The 12,910-nt window shown below is 44.8% G+C and overlaps 1 pseudogene across 1 annotated transcript in view; it reads left to right on the plus strand.

Annotated features, from left to right (window-relative positions):
• Positions 1 to 7,054, plus strand: part of LOC311589104 (small ribosomal subunit protein eS6-like) — a 64,178-nt pseudogene extending 57,124 nt beyond the window's left edge. The window contains exons 2-3 of the transcript in view: positions 2,343 to 2,568; positions 6,285 to 7,054. The product of the transcript in view is annotated as a small ribosomal subunit protein eS6-like (transcript). The remainder of the gene's footprint in view (positions 1 to 2,342; positions 2,569 to 6,284) is intronic.
• Positions 7,055 to 12,910: the final 5,856 nt, after the last annotated feature.

Raw genomic sequence — 12,910 nt, forward strand, 5'->3', positions numbered from 1 at the left:
CGAACCGAGGCAGAGTCTGGGAGATTTACCTGTCCTCCCTAGGGCTGGGGGACTTGCTGGGTTGTAAGGAATGGCAGAACTCACTGCGTTTAGTATTGGGGTCGGTGTAGAGGGACAGGCTACACAAAACTTTTTTTATGGAGTCTGCAGAAGCCAGTGAGCCAGTGAGCCAGATGTTATCAGCCCAGGTCACGGCCATTAGCATCCATTAACATTGTCAGCACTTGTTGGTGTCTTTGAAATTCAAGAGATTTTGTTTTGGCAGCTAGAAAGCTAATCTGAGACCCTCAGGAGACTAGGGACAATGGGAGCTGGGAAACTGTTATCCTGAGTATCAACCTCTCTGGGAAATGGCTCAACCTCAACCTCTTTGGCAGGTTCCCTTGTTTGCAAGAAGCTTGGGATGGCAAGGACATTCACTGGAGCCTTCCTGAATAGCAGACATGATCCTTAGCTGATGTGAATTTGAGCAAGGTGTGTGTGTGTGTGTGTGTGTGTGTGTGTGTGTGTGTGTGTACACACAGAAAGGAGCACCCATCAAAACTATTTTTTAAAGATTTATTTATTATGTATACAATATACATCAGATCACATTATAGATGGTTGTGAGCCACCATGTGGTTGCTGGGGATTGAACTCAGGACCTCTGCAAGAGTAGTCAGTGCTCTTAACCTCTGAGCCATCTCTCCAGCCCTAGAACATTTTCCTTCTGTTTTTTTAGCTCATTATTTCCAAGTGACACTGAGCCGATGGGAATAACATTTTCGAGACGGCGTTGTGTCACATCAAAGCGCGTGCTCCTTGGAGATTACCAAGTGCCTTATTGGAAAGCACCAGTAAGCTGCATCATGTTTCCCTAAGAATTTTTGGAGAGTTCTAGAATTGTTCAACATGAGTCATGATATTCCCGCATTGCTGAAAAGAATCAAAGGGTACCCGTGGGTTGGAATTAACTCCTGTTGCCACAACAGCAATAAGTCTCTCTCAGGACTTGATTTTAGCCAAGGCTCATTTTCATCAAAGCTAAGTAGCATTTAGGGTTTCTGAAATTCGTACTTACTGCATAGCTAGCTCATTTAAGGTTTAATCTCCTCCACCGCTTTGATGTGTGGATTCCTTTATTTTGGAATCATTTTGTAGAGCTGTCCTGTGATTATTTGACTACTGTGCCCATTCCTTCAATCCCTGGGATTTTAAAACATTGCCTGTCATGGGCAAGCTCTAGACTGTTCTGCCAAAAGAGAATGATGGGATGAAAGCCCCCCTCCCCCAGGCAAAGAATATCTTGGAACCTAGTGCGGCCAGCTTAAGTGTACTGTAGATTAAGGACAAATGCTTCATCAACCTCAGGATTTGTGTTTTAAGAATCCCTCTCATTTCACTGATGCTGCTGCGAGCCAGTCTTCATGGGTAGGGGGTAGGTGCCTGTCATTCTTTGGGCAATTCCACCCAGGGACTTGTCTAACAGGCTACCACACTCTGCTTTTATTGTCTACATATAAAGAAATATTCATAAGGGGATGTGTTGGGCAGGTAGTTCAGTAGGTAAGAGGGCTTACTGTGAGGTAACTGTGAGGGTCTGAGCTCACACCCCTAGAGCCCAGGTGAAAATCTGAGCATGGATGTGTGTATCTGTAACGCCAACATTGGAAGATGGAGTCATGGAGGTCCTGGGAGCTTAGTATCAGGGAAGCCTAGTCAAAATGGTGAGCTTCCGGCTCAGTGAGAGACCCTGTCTCAAAGGAACAAGGCAAAAAAATTAAATAAATAAAGCTGCATGGGGAAGATATCACACATCCTCTTCTGGCCTCTGAATGCATATATGTGGAAATGTACAACCATGTGCTCAGGTGTATGCAACACACACACACACACACACATACACACACACACACACACATACACACACACACACATACACACACACACACACCACCACCACCACCACCACCACCAACAACAACAACAACAAAAAAAAACAGGAAAATTCAATATACTCAAGATAATTGAATGGCTCTGTTTCCCCAGAGTAGACCTTGTCTTTGGGATACTACTTGTTTTTTAGCACCTGCAGTTCCAAAGCCACTTACCTCTGTACAGGTGGCTCTGGAGGGGACTGAGAACAGAGCCCCAAGGAAAGCTATGTTAATTCCTGCACAGTGAGTGTTCCTGGAATTTGAGACATTTCCCATCACACTGCTTTCACAATAAACTGCTGAATTAGAGAGAAATTCATTCAGGTTTCTCATAGTTGAGAATGTTCATCATTAAAAGTAGGACATGACATGGCCCTGCTGCAACAGAATCCATGTTGGTACCTATGTCCCATGAAACCACTGAAGGTACATGTGTCCCTGGCCTGTGTTGCCTTGGAAGCCATGTTGATGTCTGTGGCCTATGTTGCTGCCAAGGCCATGATGGTGTCCATGGCCTGTGCTGCAGTAGAGATGCTGATGCTGGGGCCCATGTGGATGCTGTGGTCCGTGTTATCTCCAGAAACCATATGGAAGTCCGTGGCCGTGCTCCTGCTAACCATAAAGGGCAAGGAAGCTCTTTACTTTTCCAGTGGTATCCATGACTGCAGACTCAGAGTTGAGAATGAGAGTCAAAGAAAGATTTCCTGACAACCCCTCCCCACAACCCACCCTCTGCCTGCAAAGTAACAGCCTAGATTGGGAGCCATTGAAGAGAACTTGGAAAAAATGTGATAAAGATGCTGAGGTGTAGCTCTCCAAAACTGATGGCTTCTGGTGGGATTTAGGTTGGGGAAGGATTACGTTTTCTTTAAGGGACTAGCCACTGGGAGTTTGACCATGCTCTAGTGAGTATATGGGAAACACAAATTGGACTTTAGTTTTTTTGGAGGCGGAGGGTGGGGAATGGTTGTTTTTGGGTTTTCCTTTCCTCTTTTGGGGGGTCACAAAGTGGGGGATGGACCTGGGAAGACTGGGAAGTGAGTGTGATGGGGTGCATTATGGGAAATTCCCAAATAATCAATAAAAATATTATGTTGGAAAAAAAGTAGGACATGAGTTAACTCGATCTCCTGAATGTTTCAAAAGAAAAAGCAAATCACCTCCACAGTATCAGAGGTTGTTGCCATTACAATTGTTTGAATCATTCTTAGTAATAAACAAAGCATCTTCCTATTCATAACTAAGCAAAGCAAAAATGGTAGTGACAGTGGTGTTGATAGTGAGTCAAGAAGCCCACAACTGGTAAACGTCAGAATTGTTACTCTTTCTTTCTACAGACTACTTTGTCCTACCCTGGAGCATCACAAGATCTGTATCAAAACTGTGTAGAATTATTCCTTAGGTTACGTTTCTTGTCCCTTACATAGTAATGGTAAAGCCAAGTCAGTTGATCTGGGTATAAAAGAATCTTTTTCAGCACTTTCTGTTTTGTTTTGTTTGAGGCAGAGTCTCATTGTAGCACAATCTAGCCTCAGACTTGCTATGTAGTTAACAATGACCTTGAACATCTGACTCTCCTGCTTCTACCACTCAAATGCTGGAATTGTAAGCACACACTCCATACTGAGTTCATGGGGTGCTAGAGGTGGAACACAGAGCCTTACGCATGCTAGACAAGCCCTCTACCTTCATTAACATGTTATGGTTAGTGGAACCCTTCCATTCTCAGCATGTCTGAGCTACTAGGAGAAGTTTGCCATGCACCATTGCTCTGCCAAAACTACATATAGAAACACCATGGCTGAGGACTGAGTCCTCAAAACTGTTGCCTTCTTTCCTAATAGCAACCAAGTCCTCTGTGGAGCCTTTGAGCCCTCACTTCCAGCAAGGTGCCTGGAAACACTTGAGAATACATTGTACTTTTCTTGGGTACTTGCAGAAGCATGTTGTTTATCTCTTTCTAAGCTCTGATAACTGTTAGATTCATTTAGAACATCAAATAACCCACAGAAATGTGCCTTTCCTGGCCCTAACAAAAAGCCCACAAGTTCGCACAGGCTAGCCACATTCCACTTTTTTATACAGCTCTGTGTGTCTCTCCCAGGTAGTGATCCAAAACAGAAAGCTGTGAGTGGTTTTGTAGCTCTGCTGTTGACCTGGACACAATCCCAACACAATTCAGTTCAATGACCCTACTGTGCCTTGGACTCCATTCTCCACCTGGATGCCTTTTAAAGGGTAAATTGCTTCTACTTAACTCACAGTAAAACAAACCCCAGCAAACGTGGTACCTGGGCTGCTGATGTAACTTGACCACTGAGAACTCCAAGAAATGTTTAGTGGTGGTGGGACACGCTACACGGTTACCTAGTTACAAGGCACTGTCTCCGTGGAGCCACCAATGAGGATCTTTGTGTTATATGTCACTACTTCCCTTTCTTTTGGTTTTCTTTCTTGGTTTTTATTTTATTTTTTCTTTGTGTGTTGGTATTTGCAGTACTGCAGATGAATGCAGGGTCTTCCAGATGGAGGCAGGTGCTCTGTATCTGAGCCACATCTTCATCCCGGTCTAAAATTTTATTTTTGAGGGGCTGGAGCAATAGCACAGTATTTAAGAGGGCTTCCTGTTCTTGCAGAGGACCCGAGTTTGCTCTCCAGCACCCACACTGGGCTCTTGTAACTGCAGCTCCAGGGAATTGATGACCTCTTCTGGCATTTGAGGATGCCAGCATCCACATGGCATACACACACACACACACACACACACACACACACACACACACACATAAAAATAAATACAATTTTATTCTGAGACAGGGTCTGCCTAAGTTGCCCAAGCTGACATCAGAGTCAGAATCCTCCTGCCTCGGGCTTCTGAGGACCTGGAATGATGTCCATGGACCAGCAGGACCAGGATGGTTTTCCTCTTCGGAAATTTTTTACTTACTACTTTCTTTCCCTACTCCTTTGGGGTGGGCCAAATATATTATCACACGAGGTTAACCAAAGCTATTATAAACTTTCTAAATTTGAAAACTAGAGCAAGCAGGTAAATGAAGTCACCTATTGTGATTCGAGGTTGCTTCATGTAGAGAAAAATTAAAAAAATATTTCTTGGTCATTCTTTCCTAAGACTTTAAAGCACGATCGTGTTCTTAGTGGCAATGATTTGTAAAAGAAAGAGCTAGTAAATTGATCTAACCCCATAGTTCTCAAATGAAGGCAGCTGCTGTCCCCTAGGGCCACTTGCAAAGTCTGAAAACAGTTCTCATCGTTATGACCGTACTGGAGGATAGAAGAGACCGGGGGGTATCACACTAGCCAGATCCCATGCTTTAGACAGTCAAAGTCCCAAAACACCAGTGGTATCAGGCTACCGAGGCCTGGCCTGGATTGTACCCAAAGGGTATGCTTGCTTGGTTTGGGTGCTGGAGCTTGGGCCCAGGGCTGAGCCATCTCTGTCATTGAGCTATCCTGCCCCAGCCCTGCCTCTTACAGGTAAGTGTTCTTACCACCCCCCATCAGACCGTCAACTGCACAAACAGCAGAAGCTTTCCCCTGGACTTTTGAAATAGACACAGAGAAGATAGGAACACACAGGGATGATGAAACTCATCCTTTTGTCATCGGCAGCTGACACCGGTCACAAGCATCCTTAATCTATGAGAGGCCCTGCACAGGGGCTGTGACTACGTATCGGGATGCTCTTCGCTCTGCTGTTAAGGCTTTGAAGCAATGCCAACATCCTGTGGCATCTCTATTAACAACCCCAGTCTGGGTTGATGGGTGGGGCTGGCAGGTTCTATCTATCTGCCAGGGGAGCCTTAAACCAAATGCGACTAAATTTAACTTGAGAATGTTCTCTGTTGATTTACTTAGCATGCTTTGACCTGCTCAGTCCTGCAGCAAACAAGAGAAGAAAACTAAACAGATTTTTTAAAAGCATTTAAATTCAGTGCAAACAGTAAGCCATATTCAAGGTATTATTTTGAAATTCCAGGAAGATGTTAGAAGGTTTACTCACTTTTTTCTTTTTCTGAGACAGGGATTTTTTTTGTGTGTGTAGCCTTGGCTGTCCTGGACTCACTTTGTGAACCAGGCTGGCCTCGAACTCACAGAGATCTACCTGCCTCTATTTCCCCAAGTGCTGGGACGAAAGGTGTGGGCTACTGAGCCCAGCTGGTTTACCCACTTATGATGTTACTTTTTCTAGTAGTATCTAACATAATTGCATTGAAAGGCGCTTACAATTGTTGGCGTTTTGTTTATCCACTAAGGGTGTGTGTGTGTGTGTGTGTGTGTGTGTGTGTGTGTATAGGTCAGGAGACAATTTTCGGTAGTTCCCTTCCACCACCACGTACGTCTCAGGGATTGAATTTTCCTTCCTCACCACCAGCTGCCAGAAACTCATGGAAGTGGACAATGAATGTGAGCTCCATATAATCCTTCCTGTGAGAAGTACACAGCCACAGAAGTAGCTGCTGATGCTCTGGGCGAAGAGTGGAAGAGTTACATGGTCTGGATCAGTGGTGGGAATGACAAACAAGGTTTTTCCATGAAGCAATGCGTGTTGAGCCATGGCCGGGTGCCCCTGCTGTCGAGTAAGGGGCACTCTTGTTACACACCAAGGAGGAACTGGAGAGAGGAAACGCAGGTCTTGTCCATGGATGCACTGTGGATGCCAATCTGAGTGCTTTCAACTTGGTTATTGTGGAAAAAAAGGAGAGAAGGATATTCCTGGACTGACAGACACTACCGTGCCTCGTCAGCTGGGACCTAAAAGAGCTGGCAGAATCCAAAAGCTCTTTAATCCCTCTAAAGAAGATGATGTCTGCAAACATGTTGTCAGAAAGCCCCTAAACAGACAAGGTAAGCAGCCCAGGAAAAAGCACCCAAGATTCAGCGTCTTGTCACTCCACGCGTCCTGCAGCACAAACGCCAACGCATAACTGAAGAAACAACATACTAAGAAAAATGAGGAGGAGGAGGCTGTAGAATACACTAAAGTTTTGGCCAAGAGAAAGAAGGAAGCCAAAGAAAAGCACCAGGAACAGATTGATGAGAGACGTAGGCTGTCCTCGCTGAGAGCTTCTGCTTCTATGTCTGAGTCCAGTCAAAAATAGGTCTTTAAGAATAACAAGTAATCTGCCAATCATAATGTTCTACTTGTAGGCTTCTAGGACCCTCTGGGTCCTTCTACTTTGCCTTTCTCCCATGATTCTCTCATCTAGAGTCCCACTAGAATGTCCTCTCCTCTGTCGCAGTTTCCTGGTAAGTGAAGGCTTTCGTGGGACATGCCCCTTGGGCTAATATGTAGATATAAGTGAGTATATACCATTTGAGTCTTTCTGCTTCTGGGTTAACTCACTCATTATGATCATTTCTAGCTCAATCCATTTATCCACAAATTTCGGGAATTCCTTGTTTTTAATAGCTGAATAGTATTCCATAGTGTATATGTACCACAGTTTCTTTATCCATTCTTCTACTGAGGGACACTTAGGCTGTTTCCATGTTCTGGCTATTATGAATAAGGCTGCTATGAACATGGTTGAGCAAATTTTCTTGCTGTGTGCTGAAGCATCTTCTGGGTATGGGATGGGATAACCATTGAGATGTAACAAGAATAAATTAATAAAGGAGGAAAAAAAAAGAAATAAAAAGACTTAAAATAAAATTAAAAAAAAAAAAAAGAATAACAAGTAAGCTGGGTGGTGGTGGCGCTTGCCTTTAGTCCCAGCACTTGGAAGAGGCAGGTGGATCGCTGTGAGTTTGAGTCCAGCCTGGTCGACAAAGTGAGTACAGGACAGCCAAGGCTACACAGAGAAACTCTGTCTCGGAAAAAAAAATGGAATAACAAGTAAATGCTCATACCTTGAGTGGCGGGAGGTGGGGGGAAGGATTTACTAATTAGCAGGCTGTATGTGAATGTGAGCGCATATGGAAATGGGTCTTGTTTGAAATTGTCAGGCTATAGAGGTTGGCTAAAATACTTTAGGAAGAATTATACTCCTTACAGTGCACGGGGCAGAAAAATTCAGGGAGCCCTTCCTCTGAGCCCTACGTGATGATTTGAGAGCTGTTCTTTAAACAGTGCCAACTCCAGCCATTGGGCTAGGCAAATTTCTGGTTGCCTGGCTCCACCTATGCAGTGTTGTCAAGACGTCATGCGGCACTCAGGTCAGAGCCTCAAATAAACAAAGCTAGCAAGCCATCTAGAGAATAGAAAAGTAGGTATACACTTTTAAGTCAGTGTGTGTTTAAGTAAGCCTTGTTACAGATTTGGGCCCAAGCCTTGCTTTCTTATGTATTGGTAGTAAGGAGTCACGGGGAGCGAATAACTTCCTGCTTCCTGCTCTCTGCAAAAACAAAAAACAAAACAAAACAACAACAACAAAATGAGCTAATTATAACATTGTATCTAATTATAACATTGAATAAATCTATGAAACGAGGTGAAAGCATGGTAGAGTGTGTCTGAAGTGTGATGCACACACAGGTCTGCAGAGGCAGCAGGATAAACCGGTGAGAAAGCGCGGCGTGTTCACAACCTGTCTGTCTGTCATGCTGACAGACTTTTCCTTTTTAATCTTCAAGTTCTAAGTAACGTCTTTTTTTTTTTTTTAAGTTCGAGGGCACCAGATCTCATTGTAGATGGTTGTGAGCCACCATGTGGTTGCTGGGGATTGAACTCAGGACCTTTGGAAGAACAGACAGTGCTCTTAACCTCTGAGCCATCTCTCCAGCCCAGAATTCTGGATTCTCGGAGGTCCAGCAGAAGCTATTTTTCTCCTGAAGGTGACTTAACTTGTCTGCCGGGCACTCAGACGCCCACTCTCTAGGTTAAGCAGCGAGCCCTGGCCTTCACCTCCAGCTTCAGGCAGAACGAGAAGATGCCGGTCCCGCTTTGTGAATTCAGTGGCTACATATCCCACCAGAGTTACAATCCAGAGTGTTGTCTGGTTACAGACAGAAGACCTGGGGATCTATCTGAGTGGGGGTGGGGGCGTGGGGGACAATATCTTCTAAGACAGAGACAGTGTATGCAACCATCTGAAGCGTCACCGCTCAGGAGACCTCGGCATGGCCTCAGTTCGAAGCCTGAAGCCCGGCTGTTCCTTGAGCACCGGCTCGGCACAGAGGACGTGTGTCAGCCCCCTTCACACCGGGCCCGTTAGCCTGTGTAACCTGCTATTTTTCTAAGAATTGTTTAATAAATATTTAATTAACTAACCTTTTGGCCACCAGGAACATGACCAGAGTCTTTTTTTAAACACTGTATTTGTGCACAGTGGTTCTCAGACTTTAAGAACAAAGTTGAGTGCCTGCTGGGAAATGTCCCCTTTTGAGTAAAAGATATGACATTGTAGAAGGAATATGCGCAGGGAGAAATGGAGATCACTAACTTCAGTATTTTTTTTTAAACAACAAAGCAAGCCTTTTAGAACTCATGGGAAAGATGCCAGGACAGAGATTTCTCCCCTTGGCATTTCCAGTAGTATAATTCCCTGGGGATTTCTCCACATCTCAGACAGACCGCAACAGTGGCTTTCAGTAGCAATGTCTGACTCGGAACGCCAGATATGCAGAATTCGGATTCCCTGGGCTCTCACAGAGCCTTTCGATTTCCCTTCTGAAGGTGACTCAAAAGCCTTGATTTAATCTGCAAAGCTCTTTTGTCCACAATCTGAAATTCCTTAGGCATCGCAGCTCCCTTTTACTTTCCACAGCTAGTAGCTGCTGGCCTCCTACTGTCAAGGAGGATACACCTGACCTCTAGGGTATAGGAAACTTGAAGAAGATAATATGCCCCTCTCCCCCCCACACCCCCCCACGCCGCAAGCATCAACAATGTCCTACATGTGAACTCACGCTGAGTTTAGCAAGCACAATCCCAGCTAACATACTGGCTGTCTTCTTTTTTTCAAAGTTGGCAACCCATGACTATATAGGCTAAACATTTTTTTCATGTGAACGTGAACTTGAGAAACATCATTAAAAACAAATATTCAGAGCCGGAAAGCAACGGTACTGTGTTAGGAAACAAAACAGTTCCCTGGAAAAACGAGTATTTATCTAACAAAATGGAATGAATCAATTCAAGAAAAGCCTAATTCTAACAAAAATTAATTGTGCATTTTCTTTCAGATACTATCTTTTGGCCCCGTGCTATGAGACATGCCACAGCAGAGGTCAAGGACAGCCATTTATGTATATAAAGTATTGATCTGGACCCTAAAGGTCCCTAAGAGCACGCCTAGTCCAGACCCAAACTGTGATGCCCATAACATTTGCCCTCAGCTTTTATATTCCTGGGTTTGCAAACTTCTTCTAGCTCTTTTCTCTCTGTTGTTCAACTTCTTTTTCTTTCTTTTTTTCTTTTTTTTTTTTCTTGTTTTGTTTTTCGAGACAGGGTTTCTCTGTGTATCCTTGGCTGTCCCAGACTCTCTTTGTAGACCAGGCTGGCCTCGAACTCACAGCAATCCACCTGCCTCTGCCTCCCAAGTGCTGGGATTAAAGGCGTGCGCTACCATGCCCGGCTTGTTGTTCAATTTCTAAAAAACACTTCAGTGACTGTATATCCACTACTGTGATTACACCTATTTTTGGGGAATTTCACACATGAATACTTCTTTACCTCATCCCTACTTCTCCTCTGCTCTCCAACTCCTCTCCCACTCCCTCCCCAATTCAAGGCCTTTCCTGCTCTAGTTATTATTGTTATATATGACATACTGTGTACTGCATTTACATATGTATGCACACATATATGCACATATAGTACATAGTATATAGTACATAACACATATTAATCACATTTACTCTTGCTTATATGCACATGTGTTTAGGGCAGACCGCTTGAGAGCGGGTAACCCATGGGGCTCACCCCTGAAAACAACGGATTCTCTCTCAGCTGTCCCTGGTCGCCCAGAGCTCTTCATTTAGGAGCAGGCCTTGTAAGTGTCCCCATGCACACTGGCCTACTGACTGGTGTGGCTGTTGTGCAGGTCCTGTGTAGGCAACCTTATTGTCGAGATTTCATGGGTGCAACTTCAAGGGTGGCAACATCTTTTATTTTATTTTATTTTATTTTGGGGGGATTTGGTTTTTCGGGTTTTGTTTTGTTTTGTTTTGTTTTTGTTTTTTGAGACAGGGTTTTTCTGTGTAGCCTTGGCTGTCCTGGACTCACTTTGTCGACCAGGCTGGCCTCGAACTCACATGATTCACCTGCCTCTGCCTCCTGAGTGCTGGGATTAAAGGCGTGAGCCACCACGGCCCGGCTAGGGGTTTGTTTTTCAAGACAAGGTTTTTCTATGTAGCCTTGGCTATCCTGGACTCCCTTTGTAGACCAGGACGGCCTTGAAATTATCTTTGTTTGAGGTTGATTTTTGCGCTGCTGTCCCTAGCCAGCGCATGGTTTGAATGTCTGGTGTCTGCCTGTGGTTCTGTATTTGCAAGTTCTGGGCTGGAAGACGCAGGCTACTGGGGCAGGTCATTGGAGGACATAACAGCCCTGCCACCTCGTGCCTCGATCTCTTCTGATGTGGGCTGCAGCTATGCCTTCCTCACAGGGATGCACTGAGCCCAATGGAACCATGAGCCAAAAGAGACCTTTCTTCCCTGGGGTCTTTCTATCAGGTGTGTTGAGCCTAGTGACACAAATGTAAGTAACTAGCACATGTGTACACCCTTTCCTTCGTTCCTTCGTTCCTTCCTTCGTTCCTTCCTTCCTTCCTTCCCTCCTTCCTTCCCTCCTCTCTCCTTTCACTCTTTACTCCCTCAACTCTTCCTTTGTTTTTTGTTTTTTTTTAATTTTGGGCTGTTTAATTTTATTTTAGTTTTTATTGATATGGACTAATTATATATCGTAATGAGTTTCACTACAACATTTTCATATGTGGTGTTCATACTGTAACGTCACCATACTCATCCCCTCTTACCCTCTCTTGTCTCCCTCACATTCCCGGTGACCTTTTTCTTCTTTCCAATCCCCTTCAAGTTTCCTGTCCTGCTGTTTGGGTTGCTCAGTGAGTTTACAGTGGGACTATGTATGCAAACACGGGTGATGGTATCTATGGGAACATGTGTAACTTACCAGTGGCTACATCACTAAACGTTTTTTTTAAAAACAGGATCTCACTAGATTGCCCGGGTTAGCCCAGAACTGAACCCAAGGAATCCTCTTGCCTCAGCCTCCCAAAAGCTCGGGACCACAAGCACGCTCCGTGGTACTCATCTCAGAGCTGTAACCTTCAGGGAGCTTTGTTTAAAGTTAAAAGGAAAATCTTGAGCTGAGTCCAATACTGCAAGGTTTTACATCATGGAAAGAAAAGGAGAAAAAAAAAAAGAAAGAAAGACAAAGCCACCAGGAATGTTCTCTCTCTGTGACCTGCTCCTTTAACCCCCAGCTGGAATGCTGCAAGTCGCAGAGTTTAGAAAGCTGATACGGCTGAGGAGGTCCTGAGCATGGTACCAAGATGATCAAAGGAGCGACTAGTGCATTAAGATCAAAAGCCCTGGTAGCGCAGGCCAGGTAACGGTGGAAGGGAGATAGCCAGGGCTTGATAAGACTTCACAAATATTTAAAAAAGTGTTAACATGGAGGAAACCGAGTCCTTACTTAAAGGGAAGAGAATGTGGACTGGCAAGGAGGAAAACTCACGACGGAGAGTTGTGTCCAGAAGGCCAGAGAACATTCCTAACAGAGAAAACGGAGGCGTGATGGACAACACCTACTTTATCCAAACCAGAAACCAACCAAGAATCACGTCCCTGGCTCACAAAGCAGTGCGTCTGAGACCACCCTCTTCTCCTCCTAGCCCACTATTTGTCACTCTACCTGGCCGAATCCTTTATCGATGACCCTGGGGGTGTTGTCCAAGCCTCTCCGTGGAGCTCGCCCTCGGAGGCTCGGGCCCCAGGGTGACCATTGTGGGATAGGCCATAGACCTTCAAGATGTGGGACCATGGCTAGAGCCCATGGGCTGGAGCGA

This window comes from Acomys minous, assembly GCF_964271855.1.
Source record: "Acomys minous genome assembly, chromosome: 18".
NCBI lineage: Eukaryota > Metazoa > Chordata > Mammalia > Rodentia > Muridae > Acomys > Acomys minous.